Genomic DNA, 21,145 nt, shown 5'->3' on the forward strand with positions numbered 1-21,145 from the left:
TAAGTGCAAATGGGTTAATCTGTCAGGAGGCAGGGTACAGGTAGACCCACAGTACGGAATGACAACAGTGGATCTGAAAAATCTTGGGTACACTGACGAACCGTTCGTCCTAGCCAATGATGTGGCACAGGTTATCTATGTGAAGGACATGTCTACCGAACCGAGAAAAAGAAAAGATAAGGAAGCGAATACATCATACGATGAGCCAAAGCGCCACATAGTTCTTTCAGGAAAAAGGGACATCGTGGGAGTGGAGGGCAAGACAGAAATGTCTGGAGATTATGAAAAGTTTCATGAAATTCCTTCCTTCAAAGTCAAGGCTGACCCAAGCATCCTGATAAACGATGAAGATTATCCATGGTTACGGCGCAATAAGCAAATGACACAAGCGAAGAAAAAGTGAAGACTTTCTCCCGCAACTATTATGATGATACCATGCCAACTTTGTAACAGACGAGTATGATACCATTGTCCGTTTTGTACACGAAGTGCATGTCGTTTTTGCAGTAACCCTCTCAACTTTCTTGCACATGCTATGTGGATGAAATAATGATACCATGCCAACTTTCAACCTTTTCAGAGTTCATTTGAAATACTTTTCAATTTTAGGGTCTTATAGCTCAAAATAATTAGTAAATGCATGAAAAATGGTGCATGAAAAATAAAAAATAAAATAAATAAGTAATTAGAAACAAAATAATATAAATTTTATTAAAATATATAAGTAGAAACAAAATAAAATAAACTTTAATAAAATTTATGAAACTAAAATTAACAAGGTATTTTCTGTTCAAAACATTATAAGAAACCTCTAGTATTATTGAAACTAAAATCATATAAAATTGATGCAACTAAAATTATCGAAGTATTTTCTGTTCAAAATCATTAAAAGCAAAAATAATTTTCATAAAGAACTTTTTTTGATAGAAACTTTAATAGCAAAAAGAATTATCATAAAGTAAAATAAATAAGTAATTAGAAACAAAATAAAATAAAATAAATAAGTATTTTGTTGTAAGTAGAAAAAAATAAAGCAAAAAAGAAAACAAAAAAACTGGGAAAAAAATAAAAAAATGCCACCTACTGGGCCACCACGGCCTGAATACGACTAGAAACCCATCCATGGGCCAGGATTCAGGCCCGCAGAAGGCCCAGCAGGCCCACAGGCATATCAGTGCAAGATTAGGCCCAGAGGCCTGTAGTTCCGAGGAGTTCAATGGAGATGGCGGGGCAGGGCTTATAAACAGTTCCTGCCGCTCCTCGGCTAGCGAGGTGGGACTAAACATCTCACCGCACCACGGCTTTGGCAGGCGCAGGACATTGGTCCCGGTTGGTGCCACGAACAGGGACCAATGCACACCTTTGGTCCCGGTTCGTGGCACCAACCGGAACCAATGCCCCCCTTTAGTCCCGGTTGGTGCCACCAAACGGGACCAAAGGCCGCCACTTCCCGCCCTTTGGGCTGCTGAAAAGAGACCTTTGGTCCCGGTTGGTGGCACCAACCGGGACTAAAGGGGGCATTGGTCCTGGTTGGTGCCACGAACAGGGACCAAAGCTCTGGGTATATAACCAACACTTGTGAAAATTTTCATCTTCATCTCGCAGTTGCCCCTGACGACCCCTCGACGACATCGACGCCGCCAGGCTGCCCCGATGCCGCCCGCCGCCCCCGCCGTCGCCGTCGCCGCGCCCTCGCCCGACGTCGTCGCCGTGCGCCGTCCCTGCCCCGACGCGCGCCGCCCCTGCCCCGCGCCCTCGTCGTCGTCACGCCCTCGCCCGTCGCTGTCGCCCACGCCCGTCGTCGCCGTCGCCCGCGCCCTCGCCCGACGTCGTCGCCGCGCACCGCTCCTGCCCCGATGTATTTTTTAGATATATGTATTTTTTATGTATGTTCATATATGTATGTATGTATTTTTTACATGTTTCTTGTATGTATGTATGTATTTTTTCAATTGTAATGATGTTTTAAAAATACATATATGCAAAAGTTAGATTTTTAGAAAAGTTTTATCTATATATGTTCTCTGAGTGTGCGTACTGTCATGAAGTTGGAGTAATTTTTGTGGTTGTAAAAGAGTTAGGAAAATTTAGAATGTGCTAAATATGTCAAAAATGTTTTTTTGTTCATATAAAGTTTTTTGTTTATATACAGAAAGTTTTATATATGACTATGGATATATGAGCAATGATGATCCATGGATGTATGCATTGATATATATGAGCAACGATGTTCATAGAATATTTACCAAGTATATATGTATTTTTGTTCATAGCATTTTTTTCCATTTATATATGTATGTGGCTATAGATGGATATATATGAGAAATGATAATCCATGGAAAAGTTTTATATATGCAAAAGTTACATTTTTAGAAAAGTTTTATATATCTAGCTAGGAAAGGAAGAAGAAAAAAAAGAAGGAGAGGAAAAACGAAAATAAGAAGAGGAAGAAAGGAGAAGAAGAGGAGAGGAAGAAGAGGAGAGAAATAAAAAAGAAGAGGAAAAAAGAAGAAAAAGAAGAGGAGAAGAAGAAAGGAATATAGGAGAAGAAGAAAAAATAGAATATATCTATTTTTTCTTCTTCTCCTATATTCCTTTCTTCTTCTCCTCTTTTTTTTCTTCGATCTTCTCCTCTATTCCTTTCTTCTTCTCCTCTTTTTATTTCTTCTTTTTTTCTTCAATCTTCTCCTCGATTAATATCTTCTTCTCCTCTTTTTATTTCTTCTTCGTCTTCTTATTTTTTATCGGATATGTCGTTGTCGATATACCCCGTGTCCCGATAACTTCAACACGAGGGGGGGGGGTTCGACCTACCCCCTCCCTGATAACATTATTTTCCCATGTATGTATGTCATCGTTGTCGATATAACCCCCTCCCGGATGACTTCGACCGTGATAACTATACCACGGGAGCACCCCCCGGCCCTCTCGCTCGACCAAAACTCTCGAGGACACCCAAACCCTAGAAAAAAACGATGTCGGTCTCCTACCCCCTCCCCCGCGCCCCTACCCTTGAAGCGTTGCCGAGGCCACCCCAAACCCGGAATAAGCTAGGTCTACATTTGCACTAATATATCCACCTGTTGTCATGTTTGTGTAATAATTGCCATGTTGTAATATTTGCAGAAACAATGGAGCATGGACGAGACGAGGAAGCAGAAGAGGTGTTGGGGGACATAATCTTAGCCGGAGGTGATATCTTGTCGTATCTTAACGACAATGATGGTCTGGAAGAACAGGGTGAAGAAGTAGGCTACAGTGATCGAAGAGTGGAGGAGGAAAGACATGATTATGATGGCTCCGGTGACCCAATGCTGGTGCAAGAAGGAGCCCGTGGTGACGGCTCCGGTGACCGAACAGAGTCCGGCCAGGTAAATATATTAGTTAAGCCTGTGCTGACTAGCTAATTGATGCATTCATTGCTTTGGTATGTACACATATTAATTAACTCTCGTCTTTCTTCTTTTTTCTAGCCCTCCGGATCGAGCACAACTTCGGTAAAGAGACGAGGCCCGAAGAGAAAGTTGCGCTCGGATGAAAGGTTTGAGATCACAGCAATCGCGCGCGACGGCCAACCGATTGAACCCATCCGGACAAAGGATGCATTTGCTGCTCAGTGCGGGGTTCTTGTTAGGGACAAGATCCCGATCAGCATCCACCAATGGTATAAGCCTAAGAAGGAAGACCCTGAGGTGTCTTATGTCAATGATATGCAGAAAGATGATCTTTGGACTGAGCTGAAGGCAAATTTCACCATACCGCCAGAGGAGGATCCAGAGAAGCCAGTTAAAGAGCAACTAATCAAGTCTCATGCTCTTAAGAAGATGGCAGACCTATTCAGGAGGTGGAAGAATGAGCTGAAAAAGTTTGTTGACAAAGAAGAGACATCAGAATTCATCGGCCGGTATGAGAAGATCAGAGATCACTGGCCCGCATTTGTGGCCCACAAGACATCGAAAAAGAGTAAGAAGATGTCAGCGACAAACAAGAAGAATGCTGCGAAGAAGAAGCTTCACCATCGCACGGGGTCAGGTGGCTACCTCAAAGCCCGGCCTAAGTGGGCCAAGGCTGAGAATGATCTCCTTGATAAAGGGATCGAACCACAGACAATGAACTGGCCAAACCGTTGCCGGACTTGGTTCTTCGGGGCTGGCGGAAAATTGGACCCTGTATCAGGGAGGTGCGTTTGGACGGACGAGCTTTTGAGAATACCAGTCAAGAGGCTTCAGCACTATATCGATGCAGCGCAGGAAGGGACGTTCGTTCCAGACAGAGAGAACGACGAGCTCACAATGGCCCTCGGGAATCCTGAGCACCCTGGACGGACACGAGGCATGCCAGGCTCCGTTCCATGGAAGGCTGGTTTTCCGAACGCAGGCGGTTACAAAAGCCAGGAGAGGAGGAAAAAAGTGGAGTAGACCCAAATTCAGAAGCTGCACGAAAGTGTTCAAGCGCTAGAGGAACGAGACGGCAATCGACATGCCGAAACTACCCCCGAAGCTACCCCGCCATCTCAGCGGAGAAGCAGTGTGGCTTCCACCGAGCTGCTTCAGCCGGGGCATGTCTTGACGGCCCCTGCTAGCTACCCCGTGGATGCTATCACGGAGTCTCAACATTGCCACCTTATGACGCAATGGCAGAACTTCAAAGTCAAGGCGGTTGTTGGCTCTGTTTTACCTCCTGAACCCGGCGCAACCTACCACTGCCGGCCGATTCCAGAAGGATATGTCAGGGTGATGGTGGATGAAATAACGGAGGGATTTGAGGACCTCCAGCTTGACCACCCTACCGGTGAAGGGGCGACTCGGCTGGGTTCTGCTCTGAAGACTCCATGCCTATGGCGGAAGGAGCTCATCAACCTTCCGAACTGGACGCCTCCGGCGAGTAAGGGCACTCCGCCTCCTCCTCCGGCGAGTGATCAGGGCACTCAGCCTCCTTCTCCGGCGCGTGGCGGCACTCCGCATCCTCCTCCAGCGAGTGATTAGGGAACTCAGCCTCCTTCTCCGGCGCGTGGCGGCACTCCGCCTCCTTCTCCGCCTGCGCCGGTGCGCCAGAGCAGCCAGCCTCCCCCTTCTCCGCCTCGTCAGCAAGGGGGGAAGAGACCCGCCGCCGCTCCGGCTGCTCCGGCGCGTCGTAGTCCTTCTCCTCCGCTCGTAAGCAAGGAAAGAAGACAGCCACAGCCGCTCCGTCTGCTCTGCCGGTGTCTAGCAGTACAGCCAGAGGCGGGAGGCAATACAGATTCGGTCCTTCTCTGAAGACTCCAGAGAAGTTACCATACGAGAGGACCGAGGAGGAAACCATGAAGATCGTGCGATCCGAAGTGACGAACTTCTTTGAAGGGGTGAAAGCAAATAAACATCCACCTCCGGAGGAGAAGGTAGATCCGGTGAAAGCGAAGCACACTCTAGCTTCCCTGACAAAACCACCAAAGTCTCCGCCGAAAGGAAACTATGAGCGCATTATTGCAAAGACATTTGCCGAAGCGGAGCGGTCGGGAAGTACTGTCAGTGATCAAAGGTTAAAAAGAACGATGAGCTGGGAAAAAAATTGCCCAGCTTGGCTAACAAGCAAACCAATCGTGCCCCCCGCTCAAGGTGTGTAGCGACATTGTCGCTAATGATCCGAGGATGGTGCCCGGTTATAGCAATCTTGGAGATTACCTGCCCGACGATGTACATTATGATATCTTGGAGGTGGACGAACACAAATACCATTACGGGAAGCCTCTCGTCAAAGATGAAAGATCTCTAACAACGATGATGCGAAGATTACATGATTGGTACATGAAAACCTGCAGAGAGTCTGGGGGGACGAATACTTTGACGCTGAGAGTTAAACCGGAGCATGACCTCGTTGGAATTGAACTGTTGAATGTTTCATTTGAGGAGTTATTCCAGTTTTTCAATCAAAAGGCCCTCGATAAATCAACGGTCACTTGCTACTGTCTGTAAGTAGTACTACTTCTGTCATTAAGTCTCTCTATATAGGTCAGCTCTTTCATTGCATGTATTTATAATTATCCTCACTATATTATGCAGATTGAAGATCGCCGAATTGAAGAAAAGACAAATCGGTGATATTGGGTTCATTAACACAAATCTCATAGATGCAACTGAGGTTAAATATCATGCCGAAAATACCAAGGCCAACTTGCTACGATCGTTGGTAATAAATGAAAACAAAGATATAATACTCTTTCCTTACAACTTCAAGTGAGTGTTACTGTCTTGTGCATATTCGGTTTCCTTTATTAGTCCAGGTTATAGTAATGTAATTGATGACTTATGCATGCGTGCGCAGCTTCCACTATATTCTCCTAGATATTAAGCTTGAGCAGGGAGTAGTAACCGTCTTAGACTCGAGACGAAAAGATCCCCAGGACTATGCGGACATGACTCAAATGCTCGAGAAGTAAGTTAAATCGACCATATCCATCATATCAGCAACTTTGTTCATTTCTTGATATCAAGTAATTGTTTTCTTTGTCTGGCAGGGTTTGGAGAAAATTCCCAAAAAAGCTCCGGGACTGCCGAAGAAGCTGCAATTTAAACACCCGAAAGTAAGTACTATAGTAGAATGTTCCGCGCATCTCCTAGTGATTCAACGCTAGTTTCATCAATACCATTTAGCATGCTTGCTTATCAGTTTGATTGACCTCTATTTCTTGTAAAGTGGTTGTGGCAGGAACCCGGGAATAATTACTGTGGATACTACGTTTGCGAGTACATCCGCTACACGACCTGTGAGGGGGGCTACACTGACGAACAATATGAAGTGCGTAAGCAATAATATTCACAATTTTATTTTATTACCATCATTTGTGTTGAGTTTCATTTATTCATATATATATATATATATATATATATATATATATATATATATATATATATATATATATATATATATATATATGTATTGATCCCCTTCTTCAAATTAGATCTTTCGGATGCGGGATGAACACGTAGCACCAGATCGTATGCGAGCAATTCAAGAGGAATTGGCGGCATTCTTCCTTGACCACGTGATCGCTGAAAACGGAGAATATTATGTGGACCCTGTGTTCTTAAGATTTAATTAGGAGATTATATTGTAAGTGATAATTATTGTATATATGTAGCCGGTAGTGTCGGATAGATATACGAGAACTTGTTGTTCGACCAATCTCTCGGAAAAGGAGAGGTGGTCGATATCACTTCTCTCTGTATGCATATGTTCATGGCGATCTTCTGCTTCCTTCATTTGATTACTAGCTAGCGTGTCTAGTCCTCTCCATACGTATATAGTACGTAGCGTCGACCAAGCACGGAGATAAGAGAGGACACTTCTCTCTATTAATTAGCTAGCTAACACAATATATGAAACACCTAAATTAACCCCCCAAAACCCCCAACCCCCCCCCCCCCTTCAGAAAAAAAAACAAAAACCCCAGCCCCTGAAATGCTGACGCGTGGATGCCTATTGGTCCCGGTTAGTGCCATCAACCGGGACCAAAGGCCCTCCTGCCTGGGCTCGCCGCACCGGCCACGTGGAGGCCCATCTGTCCCGGTTCGTGTAAGAACCGAGACTAAAGGGTTAGGGCATTAGTAACGACCCTTTAGTCCCCGTTCAAAAACCGGGACAAAATGCCCTTACCAACCGGGACAATAGGCCCTTTTTCTACTAGTGTATTCTGTCTTTTCACTCAGGTTGTATTTATTTGTGTATGACCTTGCTACGCGTCCGAAATGCAATTGTGCCCCAATCATGAATTCATCACGTGATTGGGATAGAACTGCATCTTGGGCGTTACAACCCATCTCTCCAAAAGATTTGGATGAACTACCTCTCAAGAACTACCCTTGTATCTTTATTTCTCTTGTTTCTTAGATTTTGATGCACCTCAAGTATTGCTTGTGATTTGAGTAGTACCTGATATTTTGATGCACCTCAAGTATTGCTTGTGATTTGAGGAGTACCTGATGTGGATCTTGTCCAATAGAATGTTCTCCCTTTGATTTATCCATGTTTTCTCCATGTTCTTCGTCAATGGTGGCTGCCCTACCTTAGTTTTTCCGGTGCAGGCAGGGTGCAAGGCGGCGCATCAGCGCCAGCAGCGTTGCCAGCGGCGAGTGACCAAAGCCTGCCCTACCTTAACTTCTATTCGTCCTTCGTCACTGTTTTTGTGTTCCTCCTCGAATTCAACTTCAATTCGTGAAGATCGGGAAACTAGGGTTCGTTTTTGTGAAAAATCAAATTTGGATATTATTTTCTTCTTGTAAGAGATCATGATTGAACCAAGGCCCACATTGGGACAAGATTGAACCAAGGCCCACCCTAGGACAACTAGAAAGCTTTCTTTCGGAAGTTTCCTCATAGAGCCCTCCCAAAGTTTCATATTTGAAAGTTCTAAGAAACTAGCAAAGCTTGGTTGAAGGCCCTCATGTCGCAAAATCCAATCCCAAACTTTGTACTTTGCCGGTCTCATCTTGTCCCAACTCAACCAGGCCATAAAGAATAAAAATAAAGTTAGAACATTCTGAGATGATGTTTGTTAAATTTTCATCAATCCTTACTGGAGTATATTATCAACTTGGGAGTACAGAACTGAAAATGTACTCCAAAACCAAAAAAAAAAGGATCTTGATGGAGTCGAACCATCATTCCCAGCAATTTATTTGCTAGAATGCTCTTTCCAGTTCAGAGCTTAAGATCCATGATTTATTTATTTTATATTAACCAAAATAATCGGACCAAACCATCTGTAGAAATCGTAAGTTGACAAAATACTAATACCACAACCTGCTTGCTAAAGTTTAATTTGCTGATCACAAATGGAAGCATAAAAATGAGAATACTAGCAAGGAATGACCCCAACTTCCAAATTTAGAGATATTATTATTGTGCATTTTTTTATAGAATCACGAATCATAATTTATTAAGATAGTTTTGAAAGAAAAATTGATATATTTTAAGCTACAAAGAACATTTATGATGCTAGATTCCGTAAATACGGAGAAAAATGCGATCAAATCAGGAACCAGCGAGCTCAAATGGCCTAACTAACCAGGGCTCCTTGCTGGAGAAGCAACTGTTGCACCCAAACACGGAAGCTACAGCACAACAAGATAAAAACTGCGTACCTCTGACAATGCCATATATGCATGGCTAGGAATTGCATGCAAATAAGATTACATATAACCAGATGTGCAAGCATGGAATGTGAAACCAGCTCTTCCCGAATAAAGGTCTTCCTTCAGGTTTCAGCAAGACATTGCTGAGCAAAAATGGCAAATTCACACAAAAAAATTCTGATATGACGAGCTATACATCCAGTAAACATTCAACTGGAATCCAACTGATGACCAAGAGGAAGTATGATGAAGAACATCTGGACAAGCTTGAGTCCTCAAGGCCATTAACAAGGCATCAAATATGGAAGAATAAAAAGTATACAAAGGAGAACACAAATCCTTCAATGGTATTTACAGAACTGATATAATAAATATGTACACAATGTAGCAGAACAAATGAACTCACCTGTGCACACAGCATGAGAATAAACATGAAATAGTTGAATTATGATGAAGGTACAAAGCTCATAACATTGTACAATAAAAAAATATGCAGAGTAACCAAAATTTCGTGAAAAAGCCTGTGCTGCAAAAAGTCAACAACGGCTTTTTTCTAAAACAAGACATTGTAACATTGAACAAGAATGCTGATGATCTCTCGTGGGCATTTTAGTATTGTTGGGGTGCAGGAGTACAATATTTACATGTATGACAGATCTCGTATCAAGCCAAGATATGGTTGTTCATTGACGAAGGGTAAACCACCATGTACGCTTTGAGTTGGGATGACGTGCATATGCAAATTTAAATTGATATAGCTAAGTGCTTGCCGGATAGAAGTAGTTAGATGTACCTTCGTTTGTACTTATCATTGATCTTCAGTACGTAGTTATCGCCGCACCCAGGCCTGTCAATACATGTGCTATGTAGGATCGTGCTGCAATTTAAGATGATCTTGGGGAATCGACAACACAGTGAAAGGACAGAGACACCATGGCAGGGTGGAGAACCCGGGCAAAATAGAACAAATTGATAGTTCCCCGTGCGATCTCCACCCCGCAGACACCAACAAAATATAAATTTTATTGTCTTGTGGCCTGCCAAGCGAGCGCACCCGATGGCCGTCCTACACAATTACCTTTCTACGATGTTTGGAGACAGGGAAGCATCATCTTGTCAGCAAAAGGAACCACAAACACCATCTGGATTTGATAAGCAAACATGAAGCATAAATCGGATGACCAGTTCCCTCCCGCGCCTTGTGGACAGCAGCGAGCACCGGAGAGCCTTCATCAACTAAGATGACCATCGTCGAAAATATGCTTTTTTCTAACAGAAGACATTACATTGAAAAACAATGATAATTATATCTCATGGGTATTTCAGTACTATCGTGCTGGCGCGGTGCAAGAGTACAAGATTTACAAGTATGAACGATCTTGTATCAAACCAAAAAATGGTTGTTCAGTATGGTTATGTTTTGCGTTGGGGTGACGTGCGATATGCAAATTTAAATTGATATAACGAAGTGCTTGCCTAATAGAAACCGCTAGATGTACCTTGGTTTGTAGTTATCATTGATCTTCAGTACATAGTTATCGCTGCACCTAGGCCTGTCGATATATTTGGTATGAAGGATCGCGGTGCACTTAAGATAATGTCACGGAATCAACAAAGATGATGTCGCGGAATCAACAACACAGGGGAAGGACACAGACACCATGGCAGGGTGGAGAGAACCCGGGCAAAATAATAAATTGGTAGTTCCCCGTGCGATCTCCACCCCGCGGACACCAACAAAATATACTTTTTATTGTCTCCTGGCCTACCAAGCGAGCGCATCCGACATGGCAAAGGCCGTCCTACCCTACCAATATATAGTACAACATGTAATAATACAATACGCACGTACACACATGCGCATCAATCAGCCTACCAACACAATTACCTTTCTGTGATGTTTGGAGACAGGCAAGCATCATCTTGTCAGCGGAAGGAACCACGAACCTGAAGCATAAATCGGATGACCACTTCCCTCAGGCGCCTTCTTCAACTAGAAGGCGAGCATCGTCGAAGATAATCAGTGGTCCGCGGGCATCATAAACCAGTGACGATGAACATGAACCATCGGCGTGCCCGGATACAACAAACACCGAAGGATCTGGCGCATCAACCGATTCAGGCGTCGCAAGCAGATCGCCAGAAAATCTCAGACGAACTTGGCTCAAGGGATAGGCAAATCCTCCGCTACAGGAACACCTCTTCGGATCGGATGACACGGCATCCTGGATCAAAAAGAACAGACCACTAACCGTGCCGTGAGATCTGAAAAGCGTGACTCTCGAAACTCATCCGGTGTCCGAATAACATCGTCCAATATATCAATCTTTATGTCTCGACCATTTCGAGACTCCTCGTCATGTCCGTGATCACATCCGGGACTCCGAACTAACTTCGGTACATCAAAACACATAAACTCATAATACCAATCGTCACCGAACGTTAAGCGTGCGGACACTACGGGTTCGAGAACTATGTAGACATGACTGAGACTCATCTCCGGTCAATAACCAATAGCGGAACCTGGATGCTCATATTGGTTCCTACATATTCTACGAAGATCTTTATCGGTCAAACCACATAACAACATGCGTTGTTCCCTTTGTCATCGGTATGTTACTTGCCCGAGATTCGATCGTCGGTATCTCAATACCTAGTTCAATCTCGTTACCGGCAAGTCTCTTTACTCGTTCCGTAATGCATCATCCCGTGACTAACTCATTAGTCACATTGCTTGCAAGGCTTATAGTGATGTACATTACCGAGAGGGCCCAGAGATACCTCTCTGATAATCGGAGTGACAAATCCTAATCTCGATCTATGCCAACTCAACAAACACCATCGGAGACACTTGTAGAGCATCTTTATAATCACCCAGTTACGTGACGTTTGATAGCACACAAAGTGTTCCCCCGGTATTCGGGAGTTGCATAATTTCATAGTCATAGGAACATTTATAAGTCATGAAGAAAGCAATAGCAACATACTAAACGATCAAGTGCTAAGCTAACGGAATGGGTCAAGTCAATCACATAATTCTCTAATGATGTGATCCCGTTCATCAAATGACAACTCATGTCTATGGCTAGGAAACTTAACCATCTTTGATTAACGAGCTAGTCAAGTAGAGGCATACTAGTGACACTCTGTTTGTCTATGTATTCACACATGTACTAAGTTTCCGGTTAATACAATTCTAGCATGAATACTAAACAGTTATCATGATATAAGGAAATATAAATAACAACTTTATTATTGCCTTTAGGGCATATTTCCTTCAATAATTGTATGTATAACTATAAGAAAAAAGGAAGGGAAAATGTATAAGATTAAGAAAGCTTGTGGGTTAGAGATATAGAAAATAAAACTAATTGGCTCTTATCCATTTAAAAAATTGGAATAGTAAAGAAAAGTAGACATGATGTTGTTTTATTTTATCGCATTAGAAAAGACAATCCATATCATATGTACCTAACCTTCCATGACGCGGAGCATCCTATGAAAATCACCATGTCAATAGCCCCTTTGTAAGAGACACGTGCAACCTCTACTTCAAACATATAAATGTGAATTTTCTCTTTTACATGTGTCTTTTTGTCCCCTTCGAGGATGGTATACTATTTGTCCATCCATCATGCACGTATAGGTTTGAATGGAGCTTCACGGATGACGAGGAATGCATGCATAAGAGAACATCTACACCATCCGCGAAGGAAGCTTGGAAGAGGCGACGAAAGAAGCATCAAGTAGAGAACCACCAAACATCCGGTGCCACGTGAAGATGGGCCACCAGAAGTGCCCAAAGACTGGACATGCTAGGACGTCTGGAATGGACCAAACCTCCAATGTGTGTGCCTCCGACCATACATCTGATGTGTACCAGAAATCCGGTGTCAGGCACGCAAAGCAAAGTCAACAGTAAATACTAGAGTTCCCTATACCTATCGAATGTCCTGCACGTAACAACTAGGGTTTCGACTCATGTACCTACCCTTTCACCCCTAACACTATAAATAGACGCTCCCTTCTCATTTTTAGGGTTAGCTAAAAATAGAAAGAAAAGAGAGAGCTTAGCTCATCTACCTCCCCTAGTGGGATTCTTATTAGGAGTAGATACATGAGTGAATTCAAGACCTCTTAGGAGAATAATCATCTATGGTTATCAAGACCTCTACGAAGAAAGATTCCCAAGTGTATCGTCAAGCCCCATCTCTCCAAAAGATTTGGATGAACTACCTCTCAAGAACTACCATTTATCTTTATTTCTCTTGTTCTTAGATTTTGATGCACCTCAAGTATTGCTTATGATTTGAGGAGTACCTGATGTGGATCTTGTCCAATAGAACGTTCTCCCTTTGATTTCTCCACGTTTCCCCATGTTCTTTGTCAATGGTGGTCGCCCTACCTTGGTTTGTCCGGTGCAAGCAGGGTGCAAGGCGGCACATTAGCGCGGCGGCGTTGCCGGTGGCGAGTGACCAAAGCCTGCCCTACTTCAACTTCTATTCGTCCTACATCACTATTTTTTGTGTTCCTCCTCGAATCCACCTTCAATTCATGAAGATCGGGCAACTAGGGCTCCTACGCTACATCTAGGGTTTCTGCGACAAAATCAAATTTGAAGATTATTTTCTTCTTGTAAGAGATCATGTCTAGTAGAATCGACAAGATTGAGCCAAGGCCCCACCCTGAGACAACTAGAAAGCTTTCTTTGGGAAGTTTCCTCATAGAGCCCTCCCAAAGTTTCATATCTGAAGCAAGTTTTCAAGAAACTAGCAAAGCTTGGTTGAAGGCCCTCGTGACGGAAAAACCAATCCCACCTTTGTACTTTGCCGGTCTCATCTTGTTCCAACTCAACCAGGCCATAAAGAATAAAAATAAAGTGAGAACTGAAAATGTACTCCCAAACCACAAAAGGATCTTGATGGAGTCGAACCATCATTCCCAGCAATTTGTTTGCTGGAATGCTCTTTCCAGTCCAGAGCTTAAGATCCACGATTTATTCATTTATTTTATAATAAAAAAATCGGACCAAACCAGCTGTAGATATCGTAAGTTGACAAAATACTATCACATCCAATTTGAATACCACAGACTGCTTGCTAAAGTTTAATTTGCTGATCACAAATGAAGGCATAAAAATGAGAATACTAGCAAAGAATGATCCCAACTTCCAAATTTAGAGATATTATTGTGCATTTTTTTTATAGAATAACGAATCATAATTTATTAAGATAGTTTTGAAGAAAAAAAAGCTACAAAGAACTTTTCTGATGATAGTCTGTAAATACGGAGAAAATGCAATCAAATCAGGAAATCAGCGAGCTCAAAATGCCTACCTAACCAGGTTTCCTCGTTGGAGAAGCAACTGTTGCACCTAAACACGAAAGCTACAGCACAACAAGTCAAAGACTGCGTACCTCTGACAATGCCATATATGCATGGCTAGGAATTGCATGCAAATGTAAGATTATATATAACCAGACGAACCAGTATGGAATGTGAAACCAGCCCTTCCCGAATAAAGCTCCTCCTACAGGTTTCAGCAAGACATTGCTGAGCAAAAATGGCATTCACACTAAAAAAAAATTCTGATATGACGAGCTATACATCCATTAAGAACATCTGGACAAGCTCAAGTTCTCAAGGCCATTAACAAGGCATCAATTTTGGAAGAATAAAAAGTATACAAAGGGGAACACAAGTCCAACAATGGTATTTACAGAATTGATAATAAATATGTACACCACGTAGTAGAACAAATGGAACTCACCTGTGCACACATCATGAGAACTAACAGGAAATAGTTGAATTATGACAAAGGTACAGAGCTCGTAACATTGTACAATAAAATTTTTGCAGAGAAAACAAAGCTTCTCGGAAAAGCCTGCAAACGGCTTTTTTCTAAAAGAAGACATTGTAACATTGAACAAGAATGCTGATGATCTCTCGTGGGGTGCAAGAGTACAATATTTACATGTATGATAGATCTCATATCAAGCCAAAATAAGGTTGTTCATTGACGAAGAGTTGGGATGACGTGCATATGCAAATTTAAATTGATGTAGCGAAGTGCTTGCCCGATAGAAGCAGTTAGATGTACCTTCGTTTGTAGTATCATTAATCTTCAGTACGTAGTTATCACTGCACCCAGGCCTACATTTGCTATGTAGGATCGTGGTGCAATTTTAGATGATCTTGTGGAATCAACAACACAGGGCAAGGTCAGAGACACCATGACAGGGTGGAGAACCCGGGCAAAATAGAACAAATTGATAGTTCCCCGTGCGATCTCCACCCCGCAAACACCAACAAAATATACGTTTTATTGTCTCGTGGCCTGCCAAGCGAGCGCACCCGTCATGGCAAAGACCGTCCTACCTACCAATGTAGTACAGCAAGTAATACAACACATGCGCATCAATCTGCTTACCAACACAATTACCTTTCTGCAATGTTCGGAGACAGGCAAGCATCACCTTGTCAGCAAAAGGAACCATGAACGCCATATCTAGATTTGATCAGCAAACATGAAGCATAACTAGGATGACCAATTCCCTCCTGCGCCTTGTGGACAGCAGCAAGCACTGGAGAGCCTTCATCAACTAGACGACCATTGTCGAAAATATGCAGAGTAACCAAAAATTCTGGAAAAGCTTGTGCTGCAAAAAGTTAACAACTCTCTTTTTCTAACAGAAGACATTGCATTGAAAAAGAATGCTAATGAAGTAATGATATCTTATTGATATTTCAGTACTATCGTGCTGGCGCGGTGCAAGAGTACAAGATTTACAGGTATGAACGATTTGTATCAAACCAAAATATGGTTGTTCAGTATGGTTATGTTTTGCGTTGGGGTGACGTGCGATATGCAAATTTAAATTGATATAACGAAGTGCTTGCCTGATAGAAGCAGCTAGATGTACCTTGGTTTGTAGTTATCATCGATCTTGAGTATGCAGTTATCATTGATCTTCAGTACGTAGTTATCGCTGCACCTGTCGATATATTTGATATGAAGGATCGCGGTGTACTTAAGATGATATAGCGGAATCAACAAAGATGATGTCACGGAATCAACAACACGAGAGAAGGACAGAGACACCATGGCAGGGTGGAGAACCCGGGCAAAATAGAACAAATTGATAGTTCCCGTGCGATCTCCACCCCGCAAACACCAGCAAAATATTCATTTTATTGTCTCATGGCCTGCCAAGCGAGCGCACCCGACATGGCAAAGGCCGTCCTACGCTACCAATGCAGTACAACATGTAATAATACAGCACGCACGTACACACATGCGCGTCAATCAGCCTACCAACACAATTACCTTTCTGTGATGTTTGGAGACAGGCAAGCATCATCTTGTCAGCAGAAGGAACCACGAACCTGAAGCATAAATCGGATGACCACTTCCCTCAGGCGCCTTCTTCAACTAGAAGGCGAGCATCGTCGAAGATAATCAGTGGTCAGCAGGCATCATAAACCAGTGACGATGAACATGAACCATCGGCGTGCCCGGAACAAAAACCGAAGGATCTGGCGCATCAACCGATTCAGGCGTCGCAAGCGTATCGCCAGAAAATCTTAGACGAACTTGGCTCAAGGGATACACATGTACCAGAGAGGCAAATCCTCCGCTACAGGAACACCTCTTCGGATCGGATGACACATCATCCTGGATCAGAAGGAACAGACCACTAACCGTGCCGTGAGATCTGAAAAGCGTCCAGAAGATCGTCTAGTAACTTATCTAGAGAATATATATACTGGCTCCATGCATGAAGAAAGGAGTTGGGGAATTATAATTCGGAAAGTAACAACGTAGAAAAAGATATATGGATCTAGATCTAGCCTTGCTAACAAGCAAAATTATACCTACGCAATCACGACACAACCTTACTGTGATCTGAAATACCCTGGATTCTAATTCGAAAACCGAAAGGAACAGGAGGAACAAGATTAGATTAGGTGCACCTCACGATTCTCGCGACGAAACAAAGACGAGACTGCGACGGGCGATGGGAGCAGGAGAGGACGGGGCGATCGAGGGGAAAGGCGTAAATAAAAGGGAAGGGAGGGTGGCTGGTGGATTGTCGATGACGGAGCCGGTTTGGGTGATGGACGGCTTGGATTGGATCACGTAGCTGTCTCTGTCTGTCTATGTGCCGTTGTCGGTTGGGCAACGAGTGGAGGGAGGACCTCACGTCTAGCACGAACTTTTCCCGATGCCCACCTTTGCGTGTTCCCTTTGGCCACGTTTTGCGTCATCCCTTGCGTCATTGAGTTGAGGAGGCCTGATCGTCCACGGCCAAACTACCGTCCCTCTTCCTTTTCTTTCGACCCGAAGATTCAGCGAATGTCAGACTTTTAGGCATGACAAATAAAACGTTCTTCATAATAAATTATGTTTAATGATTATTAAGGATGACAAGTTTAGTTGGCGAGCACAGTCCGTCTCAATTCATTTTTTTGCGAGGAAATTGCCGTGTTTCAAACTAAAATTTGTCATCATCACGCCAATATATATTGCTATGAAAAACGTTTCATTTGACATGCCTAAAAATCTAACGCCAGACTTTTATTATTTATATCAGTTTTGCTAAAGCACATTTAGATGTGCCGTAAGTATTGCACATCTAAGTCCTATGTCATTGATCTTACCTTAAGATTCGTGTGGATATTTTTCATTTCTTTTTTCTTTTTCCTCTTTATGCTTGATTCACTCACTTAGATGTGTAATAATTAGAGCACATCTAGATGTGCCCTAGACACACCCTATTTATATTCAATTGTGTCATCCCTTGCGTCACGATTGAGGAGGCCTGATCCTCCACGGCCAAACTACCGTCTCTCTTCCTTTTCTTTCAACCTAAATATTCAACGAATGTTGGATTTTTAGGCATGACAAATAAAACGTTCTTCATAGCAAGTTATGTTTAATGATCAAGGATAGCAAGTTTAGTTGGCGAGCACAGCAAATCGGTCTCAATTCAATTTTTTTTTTTGCGAGGAAATTGCCGTGTTTCAAATTAAATTTGTCATCACCACGACAATATATATTGCCATGAAAAACATTCGATTTGACATGCCTAAAAATATAACGCTAGATTTTTATCATTTCTATCTTTTTTACTACTCCCTCCGTCCCAAAATTCTTGTCTTAGATTTGTCTACATACGGATGTATCAAGTCACATTTTAGTATTAAACTAGCAAGATGCTCGTGCGTTGCATGGAACTTGAAGATGCATTTGTATGAGTAGTTTATGTTGTGGGAGAAAAAGGATAAACGAGGGAAGGCCGTATCTGCAAATGTGGAGAGGAGTGCGGGTAAATTGTCATAGTTTTCTTCCTATCCGTTAGATATAGATCGGATGGCCCCGCGTTGTCCTCAACCGGGCGACACGGGGGACACAACTACCTGCCGCCGCCGGCCTCTCCCTCACCTCCCTCCCTACCCCCGCCGCTGCCGGAGGAGGCCGTCCGACGGCGGACGGCGGCGGCGAGGCGTCCTCAGCTTTTCCTTCCTTTTCCCCCTCGCCCTAGCTCATTCTCCCATCCCCATATCCATGGTCAATCTGAGCTGATCTGATTGCCGAGACAACGCTGGCCAAGATCGTGGAGCCGATCTCACCGTGGACAGCAGCGTTCAGTCACACGAGGCACGCACCCCTCCAGCCGCGGTCGTCCATAGTGACGGAGGCAAGGGGCATGATGCAATCCGCGACTGCCCACAGATGTTTCTTCTTTGGTACTGTTGTGTGGCCTTGCACGAGATCTTCGGCGCTACGCACATATCAGAATGACAAGGCACAAGCGGCGGCACCACCACATCGTATTATCTACCTCGTCGGCCAAAAATTAACGGAGGTTGATATGTCTAGATGGATCGAAGGCCAGATGTTCTACACAATTATACTGTGTGAACTTGGTAATGGGTGATGTAAGAAAACTGGATGGGACAGATCGGAAAGAAGTTTGCGTGTTGGACGATTGGAATTTTGCAGCAGTAATCTCGACGAGTCACTACTAGGAAAAGGGCTATAGATGATATGGACACTAATGGCGCACCAGACATGTGGTGCGCCACTACTATATACTAATGGCGCACCATGTGTTGGTGCGCCATTAGTGTCCAAATACTAATGGCGCACCACAACCACGGTGCGCCACTAGTAACAATTTTTTTTCAAAACTAGTAATGGCGCACCACATCCACGGTGTGCCACTAGTAAATTTTTTTATTTTTTTTAAAACTAGTAATGGCGCACCAGGGGATAGTGCGCCATTACTATTTTAACTAGTAATGGCGCACCACATCCATGGTGCGCCACTAGTAATTTTTTTTTCAATTTTTTTTTATTTTTTCAAAATTAGTAATGGCGCACCGTGGGAGTGGTGCGCCATTACTAACTTGGCCCAAAAATCCCACCGAATGCATCCCCGGACCGCCTTTTCAGTTTTAAAAAAATAAAAGAAAATGATGGAAATGTCAAAAAAATAAAATAAAATAAGTTTCCCATGTGATATGTTGTCTAGTTGTTGGGAAAATTTACAAATATGAATTTCGATTTTATTTGCAAAATCTCTCTGGAATTTGTAAAATGGGCATAACTTTTGCATACGAACTCGGATTAAAAAGTTTTTTATATGAAAAATCATCTACCCCGTTAAACATTTTCAAAATCCTAAAAATCCTAACAGAAAAAAAAAGTTACGGGGTTTTCAAGATCTAGAGGCAAAAAAATTCAAAAAATTTCAAACTTACTAGTGGCGCACCGTTTGCTAGGTGCGCCACTAGTAACAGAAAAAAATTAGTTTTGAATTTTTTTTGGAACTTTTTCAAAAAATGATACGTAGTATGATCGGGAAGTTTGAAATATTTTTCAAAATTTCATCATACTCATGAACATGAACAAAGTCCTAGACATCAACAAGGTTTAATAGGATTGATATGGTAGATATATCAACAAGTGCCTGTTAAGTGAGGTGGTGCTGGGGTTGGATAGAACTGTGAAGTTAAGCATGCTCGGGCTGGAGTAGTGTGAGGATGGGTGACCTTCCGGGAAGTTTGACCACTTAGTGCGATTTGACTTGAGATTAAGCATATTGACCCGAGATTAAGCCATAGTGACCCGAGATTAAGAAAAAACGAAAAAAAAATTGAAAAAAAAATTCTGAAAAAATATTTGAAAAAAATGTTACTAATGGCGCACTTCTATGTGGTGCGCCATTACTAAGTCAGATAGTAATGGCGCACCGTGGGCTATACTAATGGCGCACTGCCTGGTGCGCCATTAGTAGGCAAAACAGGTGCGACACTAGCAGGCCTTTTTCTAGTAGTGAGTGGGGCATCAACACTGGCAGACTTTGTTCTTGGCGGTCTCAGTTTCTGGGGTGAAAACCCTAGGTCTTGTACCTGGCAATGGTGGCTTCCTAGTCGTTTCCTTGTTGAAGGCATTGTTTGGAGATTGGACCTTCTCCAGGGTGAAAATCCAGAATCTAACTATGATGGTTGGACCGGACGACGATAGTGTTTGTGCACTATAACCTTTATGAAGGCGTCGTTTTTGGAGAATCCTTTTCGGAGTCTACGTGTTGCCATCACTGGTGGTGCTCTTGCAGCTATGAGCCTCTCTTTGTTTCGACGGGGCCTTTGTTTTTTTTTCTCTTCTTATTTTTTTTGGCTGTGTGCATCCGTGATGTCTAGACTTGCTCTGGATATTATGTTGTTGCAGAGGCTGGGTGTAATTGGTATCATCTTGATAATATATTCCCTTTGTCGAAAAATAGATCGGATGGCCTATATTGCAGGATGACAGGCACACCATCATCACCAACTCTGCTTTTTTATAGGAGTAGAGATACATACTTATCTAAACAAATGTAAGACAACAATTTTAGAACGGAGGGAGTAGAAAAAATGCCCGTGCGTAACGGAGATGCGTAGAAGGCAGCTAGCGTAACATAGACAAGCAGCGTAGCATTGAGGGGCCGGCCCATAGATGATGTGCGAGACAGTGACAAACCTGAAAT

General features: G+C 43.0%; 1 long non-coding RNA gene across 2 annotated transcripts; it reads right to left on the minus strand.

Annotated features, from left to right (window-relative positions):
- Positions 1 to 14,861: 14,861 nt before the first annotated feature.
- Positions 14,862 to 17,230, minus strand: LOC123143320 (uncharacterized). Of its 2 annotated transcripts, none has more exons than XR_006470804.1 (2): positions 17,090 to 17,230; positions 14,862 to 16,825 (listed from the first exon to the last, which is right to left on the minus strand). It is a non-coding gene; the product is annotated as an uncharacterized lncRNA (long non-coding RNA). The 2 variants fall into 2 exon arrangements; XR_006470803.1 differs by having other exon boundaries at positions 17,085 to 17,148.
- Between the last annotated feature and the right edge of the window lie 3,915 nt (positions 17,231 to 21,145).

This window comes from Triticum aestivum, chromosome 6D (genome assembly GCF_018294505.1).
Source record: "Triticum aestivum cultivar Chinese Spring chromosome 6D, IWGSC CS RefSeq v2.1, whole genome shotgun sequence".
Classification (NCBI taxonomy): Eukaryota; Viridiplantae; Streptophyta; class Magnoliopsida; order Poales; family Poaceae; genus Triticum; species Triticum aestivum.